This window comes from Dermacentor variabilis, chromosome 4, assembly GCF_050947875.1.
Source record: "Dermacentor variabilis isolate Ectoservices chromosome 4, ASM5094787v1, whole genome shotgun sequence".
Taxonomy (NCBI): Eukaryota; Metazoa; Arthropoda; class Arachnida; order Ixodida; family Ixodidae; genus Dermacentor; species Dermacentor variabilis.
The window spans coordinates 225,510,647-225,531,820 of record NC_134571.1 but is presented as its reverse complement, the minus strand read 5'-3'; the positions used below and the strand labels follow the sequence as shown (position 1 = coordinate 225,531,820).

The 21,174-nt window shown below is 50.2% G+C and overlaps 1 protein-coding gene across 1 annotated transcript in view; it reads right to left on the bottom strand.

The window, feature by feature from the left end:
- LOC142578533 (uncharacterized) overlaps positions 1-21,174 on the bottom strand; it is a 90,151-nt gene that overhangs the window by 15,961 nt on the left and 53,016 nt on the right. The gene's annotated exons all lie outside the window — the stretch shown is intronic.

Genomic DNA, 21,174 nt, shown 5'->3' with positions numbered 1-21,174 from the left:
AGGGGCGCTGAACATGCTGATTTTTTTAATTTACACAAACCATTGACATGAACAATCGAGGTGTCTAAGGATGTTTTTTTACCTCAGGCAAATAGGCAGTTGATTTTTTTTAAATTTGATTGTTGAAGCTGCTTTTTAGTCATAGCGTCAAGGTTTTTGTACTTGATTAACCACCGACAGCCGACAGCCTATTGGTATCGATGTGTTTCCTGGCCGTTGGCGTTCGAATACTACGGCGGTAAAACATTTTCGAAAGCATGCTGGTTTCGTCTGCGAGTCATTACACAGACTTGCTGTAAAGAGGTCTACTCTTGGCAAAAAATAGTGCCTCATTTTGTTTAGGCGTTGATTATCATAATGAATGCGGCGGAGGTTGACGGAATACGCTTGAAGGTACGTTTTTATGCCGTTGATCTCCATAACACCGTAAGTACGCAAACCGATGTCACAGAACACCCGATGCATCATTGTGTGTTCTCCGTCATCGCTTGTTTGCTGTACGCCTACTAATTCTTCACTTCTTCTTCAAGTGTTGCATCCTCCTTTTGTCCTTGTTCTCTTGTGCTTCACTTACAGTATGTCGTTCCGTCAGCTGTAATGCGCATTTGCAAAACCAATACGTTTGATAAGACGCAGTGGTTATCATAATTTCACTACACATGTATTAAGCTGGCACATGTGGTTCAGATACAGATGCCTGTATGCGGACTTGCACGACGTTGATGCGGAGATTAGGATAATTATGACACCCGTAAGGAAGAGGCAGCTGACGGCCGTAAGCTGTTGCGTTCTTTTCGCCAAATTACCCGGCCTGGTAGTGCTCTAAAGATGCTGTATAAAAGTGACACGCGGTGACAGGGAAGCTATGTTTAGCAGCCGACTGTACGTTTTGTAGCTTAGGTCTTCTTTCTTGTGCGTCTGTGCTACCCTTATTAATGAGCCATTTCTTGACTATGTTCTTGACTATGTAACCGCGTTTGTGTGGATCCGTAGACGTGTGCTTTTTGTTGTACTTGTAAAATGCAAATAAAATATTTTCAAGCTTACTCAATCTTTGGTGTGTGCGTTTATTCCACTCGAGGCCATCGTGCCACCTGGAAACCGCACTCTGTCAGTAGCCGTACACGAAATGCAACAGCTGGAGCGCGGCGGCACAACTCGGGGTAACGGCGGCGTAATAAACGAAAAACCGCTCGGGATGCCCTTAAAAGTCAGTTCAGAGTGTGCCTTAACTCGATATGACTCAGCGCTACATATATTCTGCTGCGCCTTGATCGTGCTCCCGCCAGTTTGGTTGCTGTGTGGCAAACGTAGCGCCTACATACATATGTAGGCGCTACGTTTGCCACACAGCAACCTAACTGGCGGGAGCACGATCGATGCGCATCAGACAGAACCCAGTAGGTAAAGCGACCATACTGTGCAAAACCCCGTTTCCGTTTCCTGTTGTACAGCGCCACCCGTGGTCACATACTTTAGTTCACGACGCCACCGCTACGCTTATTTCCGTAGCACTGTGGAAGGTACAGTTTCCCTTCTCTAAGTTTGTATAGGTGTTCTGTGGCGTTGGTTCAGTGTTACCCAGGATTGTGCCGTGAACAGTAGGTACGCATTGCGATCTGTAAAATCGCCTAAGCGATTCGCAGTCTTTCGGGGTGCACGGAAAGATTGCTCACGGAGGAACAGAACTATCCAAGAAATAGTGGTCATTGTCGAGCCTGATCACCACGTCGCGCACTGCAAGCTCGTTGTACGAGTTTGTTTACACTGGGCCTCTTCGATGTTTAGCCGCCATGCTCGCCCGATGAATGTATGTGATGACGCCACCACAGCGTTCCCTCGTGGTATGATGCGAAGCGTACTAAATTACAAATTAGTCGAATACACATTCAGTGTACATCTTGTAAGCTTGAAAATGCTTTTAAACCACGTCAAACTAACTAATAATATTGTATTAAATGCATTTGTTTTGTAACTCGCTTGTGCGTGTAATGCACTCGGTGGAACGACAAACAAGTGAAAGAAGGCGCGACCATGCACCGACGGTATGATCACGTGAGCCCCAGTTTGTCGACCGCCCAGAAGGCAACGCCCAAGGAATAATAGCCACCCAGAGTGAATCTAGATAAACCAATGAAACTGGAGGCTTGTCGAAAGATAAACTGTGTCTCGGTACCATTTGTGCTTTTATCTTGGGGTGTCGCCAGAGCTCGTGAAGATCCCGAGTTTCGCCAAACTCGGCGCATCCTGCATAGCACCCTTGGCCTCTAGAATCAATCGAGAATAATGCCGCCACGTTCATTCTTTCTACTATCGTACATCAAGTACAACACCAATGAAACAAGTTCTGCCATTTCTTTTATTGCGTCGTATTTTGGCCTTTGCCTAAATAAGGTCTTCCATCATTCATCACTAGGCAGCGAACTCATCACGCCACTGACTTTTCGTTCATCACGGATGGACTATAGGCAAAATGTAGGGGCATCTTTTGCAACACAAATTCATTGTATTTTTCCTTTATACTGCACATATATAATGGTTCGAACCACCTATCTGAAGCCATTCTATAGATTTAGGATTATTCTCTTTTGCGCCATTATATCCTCCACGCCTACACAGGGACAACCCTGCTTAGTCATCTCATATATTTCTCCTCCCCACCCCCTTCTTTTTCTTGTTACATGCGTCGCGGTTTTTCTTTTTCAACCATTTCAAAAATTTGTTTTACGTTTATACTTTGGCAATAATGATGTATAAGGTGCTATGTTTGTTTCTGTCTAGTTCAGTTATTATTGTTTTAGTTGTTTCGTTCTAATACATTTAATTTCACGTTTACAATTTTTCGCTAATACTGTATAATGCTGCGCGTTTGATTGTGTTCTTGTATTTGTTTATATATTCCCACTCAACTCATCTACAATGCCTCGGCTATTGAGGGTAGAGAAAATAAAGAAATAAATAAAAACAAAGGAGAAATTATTTTTACTTACTAATTGAGTGGAAGAAATGATAAATAATGAAAATCAAAGTGGATGAAGATATATATATATTATTACGATATCATAGAGCGAGGCTCATGGGACGAGACGCCGCGAGAACGACGACGAAGTGGGTCTGTGCCCTTGGCGCGAGTGAGTGTCGGCCTGGTGCTCTGGCTCCAGTCCAGTGTAAATAGCCTGTAAATAGCCTCTTTCGTCTGTGTCTTTCTACACGTAACATTCTGGTGGAGGTCAGCGATCCCTGTCCTCACCACGGAACTCCGATGTGGTCGGTACATCGAGCTTGTCACCATGCCTCCCGGTGATGAGCCCGCCTCTGCAACGGCTTCGGCTGGTGCGACTGCTAAAATCATCACGGTTGCCCAACACCGCGACCCTGGTGTGTTCTCTTGCCTGGAGGGACAGGACGTTGACGAATGGATCAAGCTATAGGAACACGCCAGCGCTAATAACTGGTGGGACCCAACCATTATGCTCGCCAATGTAATATTTTATCTTGGCGGCACCCCACACGTGTGGTACCAAACGCATAACGACGACATAAGCAGTTGGGACACTTTCAAAGTAAAGCTACGGGAACTGTTCGGCGACCCCACTGGCCACAACGTTGTCGCGAGAAAGGCTCGAGGGTCTCGTGTTCAGGCATCTAAAAAGCCGTACGTTTCATACATCTTCGACGTCTTGGCTCTATGCCGCAAAGCTGACCGTGCTATGTCTGAATCAGATAAAGTGTCACATGTTCTAAAAGGCATCGCCGACAATGCTTTCAATTTGCTTCTTTTCGGCAACGTCTCGACAATCGACGCCATCATTAAAGAATGCCGTCACGTTGAACAAGCCAAGAGGTGCCGTATCACACACTACATCACGCGGCTACCCAACACCGCTGCTACATCGACATGTGAGGGTCGACCGCCCCAGACCACCACCTGTGACGACATCACCCGTATTGTTCGCCGCGAGCTCGAGGCCACCTGTTCGCCAGCTTTCTCCGCGACGCCTCCCGATCGGCCAGCAACCACAATTGCCATGAATCAGGCCGTAGTCGGACAGGAATTTGAGAACATGGGTCTGAACTCCGTGTGTTCAACATCTCAACCCAGCGTTCCCCGTTCTCTACCGGCCCTCCTCGTCCCCGACAGTCCTTTTCTACCACATCTCGCCGCAACCCGCCCGAATGGCGTACCCCTTATGACAGACCAATCTGCTTCCACTGCTATCGCATCGGCCACGTCGCTCATAACTGCCGCAACCGATGGCCACCGCCTCCTCGGACATACGCCGCCACTTATTCCCGCACCTTTGGACCATCTGTTCCCTATGCCACCCACCATGAACCCACTGCCACTGATGCCCCTGCTCCGAACCTTCGCTACAGCCGCTCGCCCTCACCACGACGCCATCAGTCTCGTACGCCCCAACCACGCCGCTTCTCTTCGCCGCCTATCGCCTCCGGGGCCCAGCCGGAAAACTAGGCACTGCAGCTTCTGGAGGTGAAGCTGCGTTGTCGACGCTGCCCTCAAATCCTCTGCTCACGTTAAATACGAACCAAAACCTTCTTGACGTTGACGTTGATTGCTACCTGTCACGGCACTCATCGATACAGGGGCACATCTTTCTATTATGAGTGCTGCCTTCCGACGACGACTGAACAAGCTCCTCAATCCAGCATAGGCACGCGTCGTTCGCGTTGCGGATGGCGGTACTGTGCCTATCATCGACATGTGTACGGCACGTGTTAGCATCGCCGACCGTCACACTCCTGTCCTCTTCACCGTGATTGCTCACTGCCCCCACGACCTCATTCTCGGCCTCGATTTTCTCGCCGCGCATTTTGCTCTTATTGACTGCTCTGCCAGTCCCCTTCGCCTTGAGTTGCCGATTCTCGCAGGACCTTCTGACACACCCCAGTGCCACCTACGCCCCACCGGCTTTATTCGCCTGCCGCCAAAATCAATGGCCTATATTGAACTCCTGTCTTCCCCACCAGTCCCTGATGGCGAGTACCTCGTCACTCCTCTGCCCAACACTCCACTACAGTGTGACGTTACCGTGCCTCACAGTATACTTACTATTACTGCGAACCGCACTTTCATGCCTATCTTTAACTTTGGATTGGCAAAGCAAATTCTACCGCAAGGTATTTGCCGTGCCAACGTTGATTCTCTCGGCGGCCATCACGTGGCAACTTTATCGACCGATGCTTCTTGCGAGCTTAGCAGGCCCATCGTGCCAGCCTCGGCCGCCGATCCCAAGATACAGAAAATGGTTGCGACGGACCTGTCTTCTGCGCAGGCTGAATACCTTTACATAATGTTATCGTTATACAGAGCTATTTTTGATTTCGACGATCGACCTTTAGGCCAGATGCTCGCGGTCAAGCATCGGATTCTTACTGGCGATGCTACTCCTATTCACCGATGACCGTATCGAGTTTCTGCGTCGGAACGCCAAGTAATTCAAAGTGAAGGGAACAAAATGCTAGACAAAAACATCATTGAGCCTTCTTCGAGTCCCTGGGCGTCACCTGTCGTGTTGGTTAAGAAGGACGGCACGTGGCGCTTCTGTGTAGACTACCGTCATCTGAACAACATTGCTAAGAAGGACGTCTACCCGCTCCCACGTATGGACGACGCCCTTGAATGCCTCCACAGTTCCAGCTATTCCTCTTCTATTGATCTTCGTTCTGGATACTGGCAGATTGCTGTTGACGATATGGACAGAGAAAAAACCGCGTTCATCACACCTGATGGCCTATACCAATGTAAAGTAGTGCCGTTTGGATTACGCAACGCCCCTGCCACCTTTGAGCGTATGATGGACTCCTTGCTCCGAGATTTCAAATGGTCCACATGTCTCTGCTACCTCGATGACGTCATCGTCTTCTCGCCCACGTTGGACACTCACCTTGAGCATATAACAGCTATACTTGATGCATTTCGAAAGGCGAAGCTGCAACTTAACTCGTCCAAATGTCATTTCGGGGGTCGCCAAATTACTGTTCTGGGCCATCTCGTTGACGTTTCCGGAGTACAGCCTGATCCCGACAAAACTCGCGTGTCCGAGACTTTCCGGTTCCGAAGACAGCCGCAGACGTTCGAAGTTTTGTAGGGCTGTGCTCGTACTTTCGTCGTTTTATTCAAGATTTTGCGGCAATTGCTAGACCTCTCACTAATGTTTTGAAGAAAGGCGTACAATTCTGGTGGGGTACTGCAGAATCCGCCGCCTCCTCTCGTCTCGTTACTCTTTTCTCCTCACCACCCATTCTCGGCAACTTCGACCCTGATGCCCCTACAGAACTGCGTACAGATTCCAGTGGTCATGGCGTCGGTGCCATCTTAGCCTAGCTTCAGCGTGGCCAGGATCGCGTTATTGCTTATGCGAGCCGCCTCCTCACACCATCGGAGCGCAACTATTCCATTACGGAACGAGAATGCCTTGCTGTAATCTGGGTGGTTGCGAAGTTCCGTCGTTACCTTTACGGTCGCCCTTTATCCGTAGTCACTGACCATCATGCTCTCTGCTGGCTCTCATCGCTAAGAGATCCTACAGGCCGGCTTGGTCGATGGGCTTTGAGGCTACAAGAATTTTCATATTCCGTGGTCTACAAGTCTGGCCGCCTGCACCAAGACGCTGACAGCTTGTTGCGTTACCCTGTTGACAACCCTGATTCGTCCAATATTACCAGTGCTGCATGCGTATTCTCTGTGTCGCAGCTGCTTCATTTCGCCGATGAGCAACGTCGTGACGCCTACATCAGAGCACTAAACGACCGTTTTGAACACTCTCCGGCCGACGCCACACTACGCCTCTTCGTCCTCCGCGACGGTAATCTGTACCGTCGTAACCTTCATCCGGATGGCTCTGAGTTCCTACTTGCCATACCTAAACACCTCCGCTAAACCGTTCTAGAATAGCTTCACGACGCACAAACGGCAGGACACCTCGGCGTATCTCGAACCTATGACCGTGTACGTCGCCGTTATTTTCTGGCCGGGCCTTGCCCGTTCCGTACGAAGTTACATCGCCGCTTGTGAACTTTGCCAACGACGCAAGAAGCCTTCCCAGCTGCCCGCTGCTTACCTGCAACCGCTCGACATCCCTACCGAGCACTTCCATTGTGTCGGGTTAGACCTTCTCGGCCCATTTCTGGAATCTACATCAGGAAACAAGTGGGTTGCAGTCGTGGCGGACTACGCGAGCCGCTACGCCGTAACCCGCGCTCTTCCGATTAGTTGTGCAACTGATATTGCGTACTTCCTCCTGCATGATATCATTTTGATTCATGGTGCTCCGCACCAATTGCTAACAGACCGTTGCCGTACGTCCTTAGCCAAAGTCATTGACGACATCATAAGTGCCTGCTCAATACAGCATAAATATACCACCTCCTACCACCCTCAAACGAACGGCCTCACTTAGCGTTTGAACCACACCCTTACAGACATGCTATCCAAATACGTTTGGGACGACCGCCGTGACTGGGACCAGGCTCTACCTTACATCACCTTTGTGTACAACTCTTCCCGTGTCGACACTGCTGGCTTTTCTCCTTTTTACCTCTTGTAGGGCCGTGAACCGACGCTACCACTGGACACTGTGCTTTCGTCCACCACAGCATAAACTAGCGCTTATGCCGGTGATGCTATCGCCCATGCTTACCATGCTCGCCAACTTGCGCGCGCTCGTGTACAAGTCTCTCAAGGCAAACAAAAGTAACGCTACGACCTCCGTCACCGTGATGTCAATTTTGTGCCCGGCACCCTCGTGTTGTTTTGGTCACCATCGCGTAAAGTTGGCCTTTGTGAAAAACTGCTTTCCGGCTGCGCGGGCCCATATTGCGTGCTTCGCCAAGAGACCGATGTCACCTACGAAATCGTTCCAGCCACGCCCACTACGTCCTCTGCTGTGACAACCAGTGACATTGTCCACGTCGCCCGACTCAAACCCTACAACTCTCCACGCCCCTTGGATATTTAGGAGCACCGTGACGGTGCTTTTGCCACCGGGGGGTAGTATTACTATATCATCGAGCGACGATCAAGGGACGAGCCGCCGCGAGAACGACGACGAAGTGTGTCTGTGCCTTTGTCACGAGTGAGTGTCGGCCTGGTGCTCTGGCTCCAGACCACTGTAAATAGCCCCTTTCGTCTGTGTCTTTCTATAAGTGACAATATATATATATATATATATATATATATATATATATATTTATATATATATATATATATATAGACTAAAGCGCGCGGGTCTTAGCTGACCGTGGTCCATTTCATGTGAGGCGTGATATGAAGCAGGTCAATTCGCCTATACGATCTGTATTAACATAGGTTCCAACATAGTGGGCCAGTAGCTTTTCACGTAACCCACGTTTTCATGTTGGTTTCCACGGCCACACTAAGTCACCAGGATCATATATCACGTATCGGCGTTGGCACCCGTTGCGTGCCTGCGAGCGCTCTTGGGAAACAAAGGCGAGCAATGAAGCTAGCCGTCGGGTGTCTTCAGCAAGAGAGACGGTCTTCGATACACAAACATTATCCTGGCTTGAAAACGGTGAGACAGTGTCCAGTGTATAACGAGGTGGATGAGCATAAAGAAGAAAAAGGGACTGTAGCGCGTAGTTTCATGCTGTGAGGTAATAAATGCATACACAATGAAACGTAGCACGCTGTCACAGTTTTTATGATCTGACGCGACATTCAAGGACTGCATGTTTGTAAGAGTTCTATCTGTGAGTTATGTAATGCCATTTGTTTGCGGATGATACGGAATGGAAGGTAAAAACTTGAAGGACATAGAAAAGCACTTCTTCAAGCACATCTGCAGTGAACAACCGCCCAAGATCGGTGATGATGACTCTGGGATGTTCGTGTCGGAGAATGATGAAACACTGCAGAAAAACACAAACTTCGGTTGCAGTAGGCGGTGGAATAGCAGCAGTCCCAGCATAGCGTGCCAAGTGGTCGGCACACATGTCTCATCTGATTCCCACCAAATGACTGGGGGAAAAGACCGCGAAGGTCTACGTCGACTTGTTTGAAAGGAGTGCTTGGGGATGGCACTGGATGTAGTCAACCGTTCGTGAGACGCTTCTAACGTTTACACTCGTTGCAGCTGGACATGCACGGGTTTATCGTCTGACGCATTTCAGCTCAGTACAACTTTTCTTAAACGTGGTAGAGCGTTCGCGAAGATCCTAAGTCGCAAGATGGATGGCCATGCATAGCGCGCAAGATTAAAACACGGAGACTCACCGGGACCAGCACGAGATATTCTGAGCTTGTAGTAGAATGTTATTTCTTGTGCAGCACCCATCACGAACGCAGAAACGAGTGGATGGTGCTGATTTCCGTATACCAGCGAGCAGAGGATCTAAAATTCCGTGTCATTGCTGCTCAATCTTGAAGTTATTATTCTCAGGTAATCCTGGCTCCAATGAGGTGATATGGCTATCGCAGTTGTCTCCATCAGTTTCCGTCGATGGAAGCGGCATGCGCAAGAGGCAGTGAGCGTTGGCGAACCGTTACCCGCTTTTATAGGAAACGCAGAAATCATACTCCTGTAAACGAAGTGTACAACGCACAAGCCACCCTGATGGATCACGGAGGGCAACCAACCAGCAGAGAGAATGATGGTCTGTCACCAGGGTGAAGGGGCAACCATAGAGGTATGACCAGAAGCGTCGTACTGCGATAATCAATTCAAGATATTATTGATATGTGACGGTGTAGTTGCGCTCGGGCTTGCTTAGGGAGCGACTCGCATATGCATCGACATGTTCATTGGTGTCCATGCGTTGACTAAGGACATCGCTGATTCCTATACCGCTCGCGTCTGTGTGAACTTCTGTGGGAGCCGCAAGGTTGAAGTACATGAAGCAAGCAGTACATGACGGAGACGCCTTTATGCACTCGTAGTGAGTGCAACGGAATGTTGAAATTAAGCCACATTGGGCAGCAACAACGAAGGAGCCAAGACTACCACGCACACCGGTAACTGAATAACGTAGTGGCAAGAAGAATTGTCTGAAAAAGCGAGGATGCTTCCACAACTGCTTAAGTAAGTGCCGTTCTGTCCATCTTCATATGGTGCTCGTTGATGGTCACGTCCAGTGCACCAAGGCGCCGCCGGCAGTGCAAGACACTTACGCCTGAATGCGCCCACAATGAGTGCAACCGCTCATTGAAATTTAGCCCCGTCGGGCGCCGAGGACGCAGGAACCATTGACGACCACAAACTCGGGACTGATTACCGTGGTGGCAAGAAGAATTGTCCGAAAAAGCGGAGATGCCGCCGCAACTGCTGCCGGAGTAAGAGTCGTAGTGTCCATATTTATATAGTGCTCGCTGAGAGTCATGTGTAGGCAGCACAAACGCAGCAGGCAGTACAAAACGCGCACGCCTGAATGCAGTGGCGTAGCTAGGTCGTCTGGCACCCGGGGCCCATAGGTCTTCTGTCACCCCCCCCCAGGTGTAGCCGGCGGAAAGAGGGGTGTCTTCAGACGTGTATGACACCCCCCCCCCACTCACTGGCCCCTTGCACCCGGGGCCCACGGCCCCCCGGCCCCCCCTGTTGCTACGCCACTGCCTGAATGCACTCACAATCAATGCAACCGCACATTGAAATTGATCCACGTAGGGCGCTGAGTACACAGACACCAAGGACTGCCACGAACACCGGCAACTGATTAACGTCGTAGCAACAAAAATTGTCTGAAAAAGAGGTGATGCCGCCTCAACTGCTGCTGGAGTAAGGGCCGTTGTGTCCATCTTTATATCGTGCTCGTTGATAGTCACGTGTAGTCCGCACAGACGCAGCAGGGAGTACATGACGATGGCGCCTTTTACAATCGCAGTTCGTGCAGCGGAATGTTAAAATTAAGCCACGTCGGGCGCCGAGGACGCAGGAATCGAGGACAAGCACGAACACAGTCAACTGATTAGCGTGGTTTCAAAAAGGATTGTCTGAAAAAGCGGAGATGCCACCGCAACTACTGCTGGAGTAAGTGCCGTTGTGTCTGTCTTTCTATGTTGCTCGTTGAAAGCCACGTGTAGTCCGCACAGACGCAGCAGGCAGTACATAACGATGGCACCTTTTACACTCGCAGTCAGTACAACAGAATGTTAAAATTAGGCCACATCGGGTGCCGAGGACGCAGGAATCAAGGACGACCACGAACACAGGCAACTAAAAGGAGTGGTGGCAAGAAGAGTTGTCAGAAAATGCGGAGATGCCGCCGCAACTGCTGCTGGAGTAAGTCCCGTTGTGTCCATCTTTATATGGTGCTCGTTCATGGTCACGTGTAGGCCGCACAGACGTAGCAGGCAGTACATGACGATGGCGCCTTTATGCACTCGCAGTAAGTTTAACAGAATTTTGAAATTAGGCCACGTCGTGCGCCGAGGACGCAGGAATCAAGGACGACCACGAACACAGGCAACTGATTAACGTGGTGGTACGAAGCATTGTCTGAAAAAGCGGAGATGCCGCAGCAACTGCTGCCGGAGTAAGTGTCGTTGAGTCCGTCTTTAGGTGTAGCTCGTTGAAAATCACGTGTAATGCGCCAAGACGCAGCAGGCAGTACAAAACGCACACGCCTGAATGCGCTCACAGTCAATGCAACCGCACATTGAAATTAAGCCATGTAGGGCGCCGAGGACGCAGGAACCAAGGACGACCACGTATTCGGGCAACTGATTAACGTGGTGGCAAGAAGAATTGTCTGAAAAAGCGGAGATGCCGCCGCAACTGCTGCTTGAGTAATTGCCGTTGTGTCCGTTTTTATGTGTAGCTCTTTGAAAGTCACGTGTATTCCGCACAGACGCAGCAGGCAATACAGGACGAAGGCGCCTGAATGCACTGTCAATGAATTTAACCGCACGTTAAAATTAAGCCACGTCGGGCGCCGAGCACGCAGGAGTCAAGGACGACCACGAACACAGGCAACTGATCGACGTGGTTGCAAGAAGAGTTGTGTGACAATGCGGAGATGCCGCCGCAACTGCTGCTGGTGTAAGTGGCTTTGTGTGCATCTTTATATGGTGCTCGTTGAAAGTCATGCGTAGGGCGCACAGACGCAGCAGGCAGTGCACCACGAAGGCGCCTTTAGGCACACGCAGTAAGTGTAACGGAATATTGAAATTAAACCACGTCGTGCGCCGAGGACGCAGTAATCAAGGACGACCACGAACACAGGCAACTGATTAGCGTGGTGGCAAGAAGAGTTGTCTCAAAATGCGGAGATGCCGCCACAACTGCTGCTGGAGTAAGTGCCATTGTGTCCATCTTTATATGGTGCTCGTTGATAGTCATGTTTAGGCAGCACAGACGGAGCAGGCTGTACAAAACGCGCACGCCTGAATGCGCTCACAATCAATGCAACCGCAAATTGAAATTAAGCCACGTCGGGTGCCGAGGAGGCAGGAAGCAAGGACGACCACGAAGACAGGCAACTGATTAAGGTGTTGGCAAGAAGAGTGTTCTGAAAAAGCGGAGAGGCCGCCGCAACTGCTGCTGGAGTAAGAGCCGTTGTATCCATCTCGGTGTGTCCATATGGTGTTCGTTTTTAGGCACATGTAGTCCGCACAGACGCACCAGACAGTGCAATACGCACACGCCTGAATGCGCGCACAATGAGGGAACAACAGATTAAAATTAAGCGACGTCGCACGCCGAGGAGACAGGAATCAAGGACGACCACGAACACAGGCAACTGATTAACGTGGTGGCAAGAAGAATTGTCTCAAAAAGCGGAGATGCCGCGGCAGCTGCAGCTGGAGTAATTGCCGTTATGTCCATCTTTATATGGTGCTCGTTGATAGTCACGTGCAGTCCGCCCAGATGCCGCTGGCAGTACATAAGGAAGGCGCCTTTATACACTCGCATGAGTGCAAGGTAATGTCGAAATTAAGCGACGTCGGGCGCCGAGGATGCAGGAATCAAGGACGACCACGAACACAGGCAACTAATTAGCGTGGTGGCAAGAAGAGTGTTCAGAAAAAGCGGAGATGCCGTCGCCACTGCTTCTGGTGTAAGTGGCGTTGTGTCCGTCATTATATGTCGCTCGTTGAAAGTCCCGTGTAGTCCGCACAGACGCAGCAGGCAATACAGGACGAAGACGCCTACGTGCGCTCGCAGTGGTTGCAACTGAATGTTGAAATTAAGCCACACCGGGCGGCGCGGACGCAGGAATCAAGGACGACCACGAACACCGGCCACTGATTACCGCGGTGGCAAGAAGAGTTGTCTGAAAAAGTGAAGATGCCGCCGCAAGTGCTGCTGGAGTAAGTACTATTGTGTCCGTCTTTATGTGTAGCTCGTTGAAAGTCACGTGTGTGGATGGATATATGATGTTTTATGGCACAAGGGCCAGGTGTTACCAAAGAGCGACATGCTAGTGTTAATGAGTTCGCAGTGGAGTGATGTGTTCTGTGATCTTAGTGTGACGTGGCTGTAAAAGGCCTAAACGTGTTGATGTATATTCAATAAAATCTACCTTTAGTAATATTATGGGAATGACTATTGACGTGTAGTATGATCATTAGAATGCAGAGCGAAAGAATGATGCAATATATAAAAACTTTGGGCTGCTAAAATTGACAAGAGCACCACTGCCTCACTAGAGCCCTTGAAATCCGAGGGCCCAGAGGCATGTGCTATACGAAGAAAACTATCGTAGCAGCATCCTCTGGAAAGAGGATGCGCTACGAAATTAATGGGCTTGTGACGTGAAGGACAACATCTTTCAAAAAGGCGATGACTGCTTCGGTCTTAAAACGCGGTGTGTCACCAAGAAACATGCCCTGATGCAGGGGAATACAATGGCGGTATGCAAAAGGGAAAAGGTTGCTCTTGTCTCTTTCGGCTTCGCGGCACTCCAGGAAGACATGGAGGACGGTCAGCCGGTCGCCACGTCTACCACAGGTTGGAGGCTCCTTACCGGTCAAGAGAAAGTTATGAGTGCAACATATGTGTCCTATTCTCAGTCTAGTGAACAGGACATCTGTTCTTCGTGTTTTCGTATTGGGTGCCAGAAACCTAACTTTGGCTTATTTAGGTGAAGCTTATTACTCGGTTCAGCGTCCCACAAGCGTTGCCAGTGGCTTCGTAGTTTTTTTCTTAGGAAAGGCTTCATGTCTATGGCAGGGACAGCATCAGAACGAATACCTTGCGATACTGAGCGCGGGCTGTTGCCTCTTGGCCAAACGCAGCGTATTTTCTTGTAAATATACTTGTACATAGCTTTTCGTCTGCGTCTTCCTCCATAACATATCTTGTGGAGGTGGACGTTCCCTGTACCTCGTCACGGAGCTTCGCAGTGGGACGGTACATCGCGCCTTCCTTCATGGCTTCCGGCGACGACAACCCGACTCCGCCGGCTCCGACACCTGCTGCCACCTCGACGACCTACATCACTCTCCCCGCTCCCCGTGATCCTGGCGAATTCTCGGGCAAAAATGTGGAAGACGTCGATGACTGGATCAGCCGGTATGAACACGTCAGCCGCAATAACCGGTGGGACCCTACTATTATGCGCAGGCTGTGCCATGTGCACAGCCTGCGTGCTCGCAGCACGCAGGCTGTGCACTTGGCAATGGCAGCTGCGACGCTGCCCCCCGACGCGCCGCATCAGTATGAGGTGTGCTGTGGAAAAGTGAGCACTTTTTGCGGGCTTCCTTAAACGAAATATTTTCCTTGACTTTGAGGGTGATAATCTGTTTTTCTTTCTTCCAGCTCGGACAGGAGCGTGAGTAGGCTGGATGCTCACCACTACAGTTTACACAGTGAGGTGTACCACTGCATTTGTCGGAGGGGTGGCCCTGCACTCCACACTATGCACAAGTTATTTGACCACGGCAGCTCTGCGAGCCATGGCCGAACCTTTGGCATTGGAAACAACGTCTAGACCTTGGAATATACTGTCGAAGTACACTGCGCCACTGAGGCAGAGAAAGAAGTAGGGTGTGCGCGCGTGATCTCGGGTACTGGGCCTGGCCTGTAGCTTCCATCTCAGACCTCGTTTCACCCTGTAAATAAACATCATTCGTAACATCTTTGGTGGAGGTGCGGAGCAAATCTAGGACGAGCCTGGACGACCCAGCTCTACCAACTGTCCGACGGAGTAGACGCTTGGCCTGTTTACGACAACAAGCAGCGGACATGGCTGATTCCGGAGAAGGCAATGACGACCCCACCTGCGGCGAACCAGACAGCAATCACCGAGGTCAGGCTGTCTACTGGACACCGCTGCGAGAGCCACTCACCTTTTCGGGGAAGGCGAACGAAGACGTCGACGACTGGCTTAAGGACTACAACAGTGAGTCGCCACAAGCACTGGCGCTCTACGAAGCAGCTCGATAACGTTTTTTTTTCTCGCTGTAACTCCACTCCTCTGGTTTGAAAACCACGAGAGCGTTCTGACAAGCTGGGATTATTTTGAAGAATTCACCAAGTGCGTCGGAGACCCGATCTCTAAGAAAAAGTAGGCTGAGCAGACGCTTTCCCGACGAGCTCAATTACCTGGCGAAATATGTGCAACGTACATAGAGGCTCTTCTGAAATTATGCAGATTCGTCAGCGCTACCATGACAGACGAAGACAAAGTAGGACATCTGCTTAAAGGAATCGCTGAAGATGTTTATAATTTTCTTATAAAGAAGGAAGATCTTAGTACTCCGTCTGATCTGAAGAAACACTGCCGGGCGTTTGAAGCGCTGAAAATGAGGATTCGGCCAAAGTTTGGACGCTTGGACAATGTTACACTATTGCAAGTGTGTACGTCCCAACCCACGACAACATCTCCTCGGTGATTCGGCAAGTGGTTAAAGAAGAGCTTGAACGCCTTAAAGTTGTTGACGACGCTCATGTATGCCATCAGTGTGCATTTGATCATCGCTCTCGTGTGCCGCCGGCCACCTGGGCACCTCAGAGTTACCGAGAACCTCGCAGGACCTATGCTGATTGTACGGAGAGCAACAACTTGCCACCACAACCGACAAGTCTGGGACGCCGACAAGATGCACCACAACGATTTCTTCCGCAGGCTCTTCCCTCCTACAACCAGCCTGAGAGTACGTTTCCACCCATGACACCCATGTCACCGGTGTCACCCGCGACAAGCCGCGATTCCCGCGTTTGCTACAGCTGCGGTGTGCCTGGACACATTGCGAGGTATTGCCACCGCCGCCCGCAGCGCGCTCCACGGTTTAATTCCTACACACCCCGCGTGCCCGATGACGAGCCTTGGCCGTATCCCAGTTCCTTCCAGCGGCTCCAGCAGGGACGCGCGAACCGCAGTGACTCCCCCGTTTCCGATCTCAAGCTCACAGCACCACCGACACGACAACGACGCTCTCAATCACATCGTCGTCGCTCGTTATCACCGCCGCCGCTGAGAAACTAGCTGGTGCGACCGACGGGGCTGAGGCCGCAATATGTTCTTCTTCATCATGACCTCCTTGTGTAAAATTGTTTAAAAACAAAGTGTGCGTTTTAGTTGACACTGTGAGTGCTTTTGCTTTAGTTGACACCGGGGCGGCAGTTTCTGTTATGAGGCTGTCCTTCAAAAATTGTTTTATACAAAAAGCTATGTTTTCTTGGGATCGGAACGCAACCTTTCGTGGAGTTGGCGGGGAAATGTTACGCGAACTTGGGCTCTGTTCTGTTTTAGTTACGATAGGGGACCAGACATTTCGAAGTGAATTTACTCTGCTTGAACGTACAACGCATGACATTATTTTAGGAATTGATTTCTTGCGTGAGTGGGGGGCAACTTTAGATTGTGGAAGTGGCGCGATTTCTCTTCCCCGCGACGCGCGAACTTCAAAGACAGATAGCTCCAGTGATGTCCGCGACGTTCTCTCCATGTCACAAGATGTGTGTTTGCCCCCTCAGACTGCAATGAATAAAGGGAAAATGAGACATCCACCCGTTCGTAGCAATCGCTACAAAGGAAACCCATACGGGTTCCTCGAAAGAAAAGCCTCATAGTTGAAGAAAAATTCGTCCTGGTCCGGGACTCGAACCCGGGACCACCGCCTTTCCGGGGCGGTGGTCCCGTATCGGTTTCCTTTGTAGCAATTGCTACGAACGGGTGGATGTCTCATTTTCCCTTTATTCATTGCTTCTCTCCACCTTGCGGGTTTCCGCAGAACTACTATGTCAAACTCAGACTGCAATGTTTGTACCTGTGAATACTTCTCGCCCTCGTAAAGGTTCTTGTTGTGGTTTAGCCGAGCCCGATTATGACAATGCGCTCACGAAAAATGCGATAGTCCCTCGCTCCCTCGTTGTCACTACTGATGGTTGCACTCGTTTGTGGACAGTGAACGTTTCAACCCAATCCATAGCATTGCCGCTAGGACTTAAACTGGCAAGTTTTGATGAAAAAGCTATTATCAGCGTCGGAACGGTCTTAATGTCAACTGCCAAAAAGAAATCCAGCCCCAATTCCAACCATGATAATTCTGCTGACATTAAGCACATGATTAGCAAGTCGCTGTCTTCTAGTGAGCAGTGTCTGCTGGAAGCTGTGCTCGCTCGCTACGGCACAGTGTTTGATTTTGCTCAAGGCCAACGAGCCTCTCGTATGCAATACCGCATCCATACAGGGCAAGCAACGCCAATTCATCAGAACCCCTACCGCATTTCATCTTCAGAGAGAAAAGTCATCGCCGAGCAGGTCGAAGAAATGTTACAGAAAGGAGTGATCCAGAAATCATGTAGCCCTTCGGCTGCTCCTCTGATCCTAGTGAAGAAAAAAGACAACCCATGGAGATTCTGTGTGGCCTATTGCCGCCTAAACACCATCACAATTAAAGACGTGTACAACCTACCACGAATAGATGACGCCGTCGACTGCCTTCACTCCGCGTCGTATTTCTCTTCTGTTGATTTATGGTCAGGATATTGGCAAATTCCCATGCACCCCTCAGACAAGGAGAAGACAGCCTTCGTGACACCTGACGGTCTCTTTGAGTTCATCGTTATGCCCTTTGGCTTATGCAACGCTCAGCGACATTCGAACGATTTATGGATACCGTGCTCCGCGGACTCAAATGGGAAATTTGCATGTGCTGTTTAGACGACGTCATTATCTACGGCCGGACATTTCACGAGCACAATCAGCGCCTGTCGATCGTTCTTGAGTGTATCCAGCAAGCTGGCCTTATTTTAAACTCGAAGAAATGTCATTTCGGTGAGCGTCAAGCCCTCGCATTTCGGTGAGCGTCAAACCCTCGTACAAGGCTTTCTGGTCGACAAAGACGGCATACGAACAGACCCTGAAAAGATAGCAGTGGTTGCCGACTTTCAACAGCCACAAACGGTGAAAGATCTGCGAAGCTTTTTGGGTCTTCGCTCACATTTGCTGTGCTTTATCAAGAATGTTGCACAACTTGCCTCTCCCCTCAGTCTCTGCTTCACAAAGACACCCCATACTTATGGACTGCTGACTGTGAGTCGACGTTTCAACAGCTGAAATTTTTGTTGACTTCAGGACCGGTACTGCGGCATTTTGATCCGGAGGCGTCAACTGAGCTGCACACTGACGCCAGCGGTGCGGGTGTTGGTGCTGTGCTTGTTCAGCTCTGCTATGGCCGTGAGCATGTAATTGCCTACGCTAGTCGGACACTTACAAAAGCTGAAACAAACTACACCGTTACTGATCTCGAGTGCCTAGCAGTCGTATTCGCCATTCAGAAGTTCCTTCCGTATCTACATGGCCGCGCAATCACGATAGTGACTGAACATCATTCACTCTGTTGGCTGGTTGGGCGGCGTGACCCGTCTGGTCGGTTGGCCCGCTGGGCTTTGCGCCTTCAAGAGTACAGCTTTTCCGTTAACTACAAGAGCGGACGCGGTCGCATGGATGCTGATTGCCTATCCCGTCTCCCTTCGCCGCACACTAAAGCTGAGGATGATGACTTCGATGACTACCTAGTTTCCATCTCTTCCGACTTTCTAGACCTGCATACCTTCGAGAGCGAGCAACGTTGCGACCCTACCTTGAAATCCCTACGGGCATCTGCACATGAGCCAGCAGGAACCACACCGTTTACTTTTCGTAATGGTTTGCTGTAAAAAAAAATAACTCGGCTGATGGTCCCCCATTGCTTCTAGTTGCGCCCGAAAACCTGCGCCCTGCTGTCCTTAGTTCAATGCATGACGATATCACGTCCGGGCACCTTGGCTTTGCACGCACACTACACCGACTTAGACAGAGATTTTTCTGGTCCAAGCTATGGAAAAGAACGAAACAGTATGTCGCCAGCTGTACTGTTTGCCAGCGCCACAAACAAACGACGACGGCCCCAGCAGGCTAGTTACAACCAGTTAGGCCCCCGACGTTACCTTTTGAAAAAGTCGGCATCGACTTACTTGGCCCGTTCCCAAAGACGTCAGCTGGCTACCGCTGGATTATAGTATGCGTAGATTATCTTACTCGCTACACGGAAACAGCGGCACTTACATCTGCCACTGCACCAGATGTCTCTTCATTTTTGTTGCATCACGTCATACTCCGTCACGGCGCTCCCCGGGTTGCCATCAGTGACCGTGGACGGCAATTCACCGCCGACGTCGTTGAAGAACATTTACGGCTTTGTGGTTCTGCATATCGTCATTCCACTCCATACCACCCGCAAACCAATGGCCTCACGGAGCGGACGAATCGAACCCTTACCAACATGTTATCAATGTATGTCGCTGCTGACCGCAAGAATTGCGACGCTGCCTCACCTTTTGTAAAGTACGCGTACAATAGTGTCAAGCATGAAGTTACTGGATATGCGCCGTTCTTTTTGCTGTGCGCACGCGCTCCCGAGCGCTTTCTGGACACTATTCTACCTTTATCGTGCCAAGAAGACCCTTCTATCTCCCAAACTCTGTGTCGTGCTGAGGAAGCACCTCGACTGGCGCATCTTAGGACGTTGTCCTCACAAGGCCACAGCAAGATTCGCTATGATGCGCGGCATATCCGCGTCAGCTTTACTCCCGGTGATTATGTTTGGTTGTGGACACCTGTTCGAAAAAAGGGATTGTACCGCAAGTTTCTCGCCACTTACGCCGGATCATTCGTTATACTCGGCCGCTTGAGTGATGTGAGCTATGTCGTCGCCAAAGTGACGGCAAGTAATCAGCGTTCACGTGCGACGCAAGTTGTTCATGTGGCCAGACTCAAGCAGTGCAATCACAGGTCCCTTTAACTCGCTCGGCGAGCTTCATCTGCCCCAGGGGAAAATGTCGCAGCACTGCGCGACTGAGGCAGAGAAAGAAGAAGTAGGGTGCGCGCGCGTGATCTCGGGGTACTCTGCGCCGGCTGGGCCTGGCCTGTAGCTTCCATCTCGGACCTCGTTTCACCCTGTAAATAAACATCATTCGTAACAATATGGTTGGACAGTTAGCCTAATGTATCCTGTTTCAATGGTTTCCCGCAGAACGCTAGATGCAAATGTTAAGACGAGGTGTTTGGTCGGAATTTCTTTGTTGTCCCGTCTAAGGATAGTACGCTTTACATCGGTCACATTTTTATCTTTCCACCCTTCCAGGAGTTCAGCTTCTGTCAAATCCTGAAGGTTTGCCTCTGACACGACTCCGTGTGAGCTATTCATTGATCGGTGGGGTGCAACAGAAACTGGAACGTTACCAAATGTCACCAGACTGCCTAGCTTCTCGTATTGATTTCTCAGAGGGATCTCAAGAAGGAGGTCTCCGCTTGCCATTTTTGTCACATTATAACCTGACCCTAAGGCTTCGGCCAAAGATTTTGAAACTATGAATGGTGAAATGAGTCTGGCCTGTTTTGCAGCATTCTCGTTGTGTACAACATGATATTTCGGGTAGGTCTCTTTTGTGCGGGTCAAACATGAACCTAAGTCTTCGGCGCGGTTCTCTTCTGAGGGTGACGATCAAGTAGGCGGGGAAATGCAGGTGTTCCCGTAGTATTTCAGTTCGTTTTCGGTAGCAATGGCGCCAGCCCACCATGGAGCCCAACATTGATGGGGACGCTGCAGATCTTAACGCGTAAGGCTGCAGGCGCCAACCGTACATTGCCATTATAACCTAATATTGACACGCGTACTTATATTTAACGGGCGACCACGTTTCGCCGCCTAAGAAATGTTATCGCACAGCGCGGGACGCGTCTGCATGTATCCGAAGTTTCTCGAAAGTT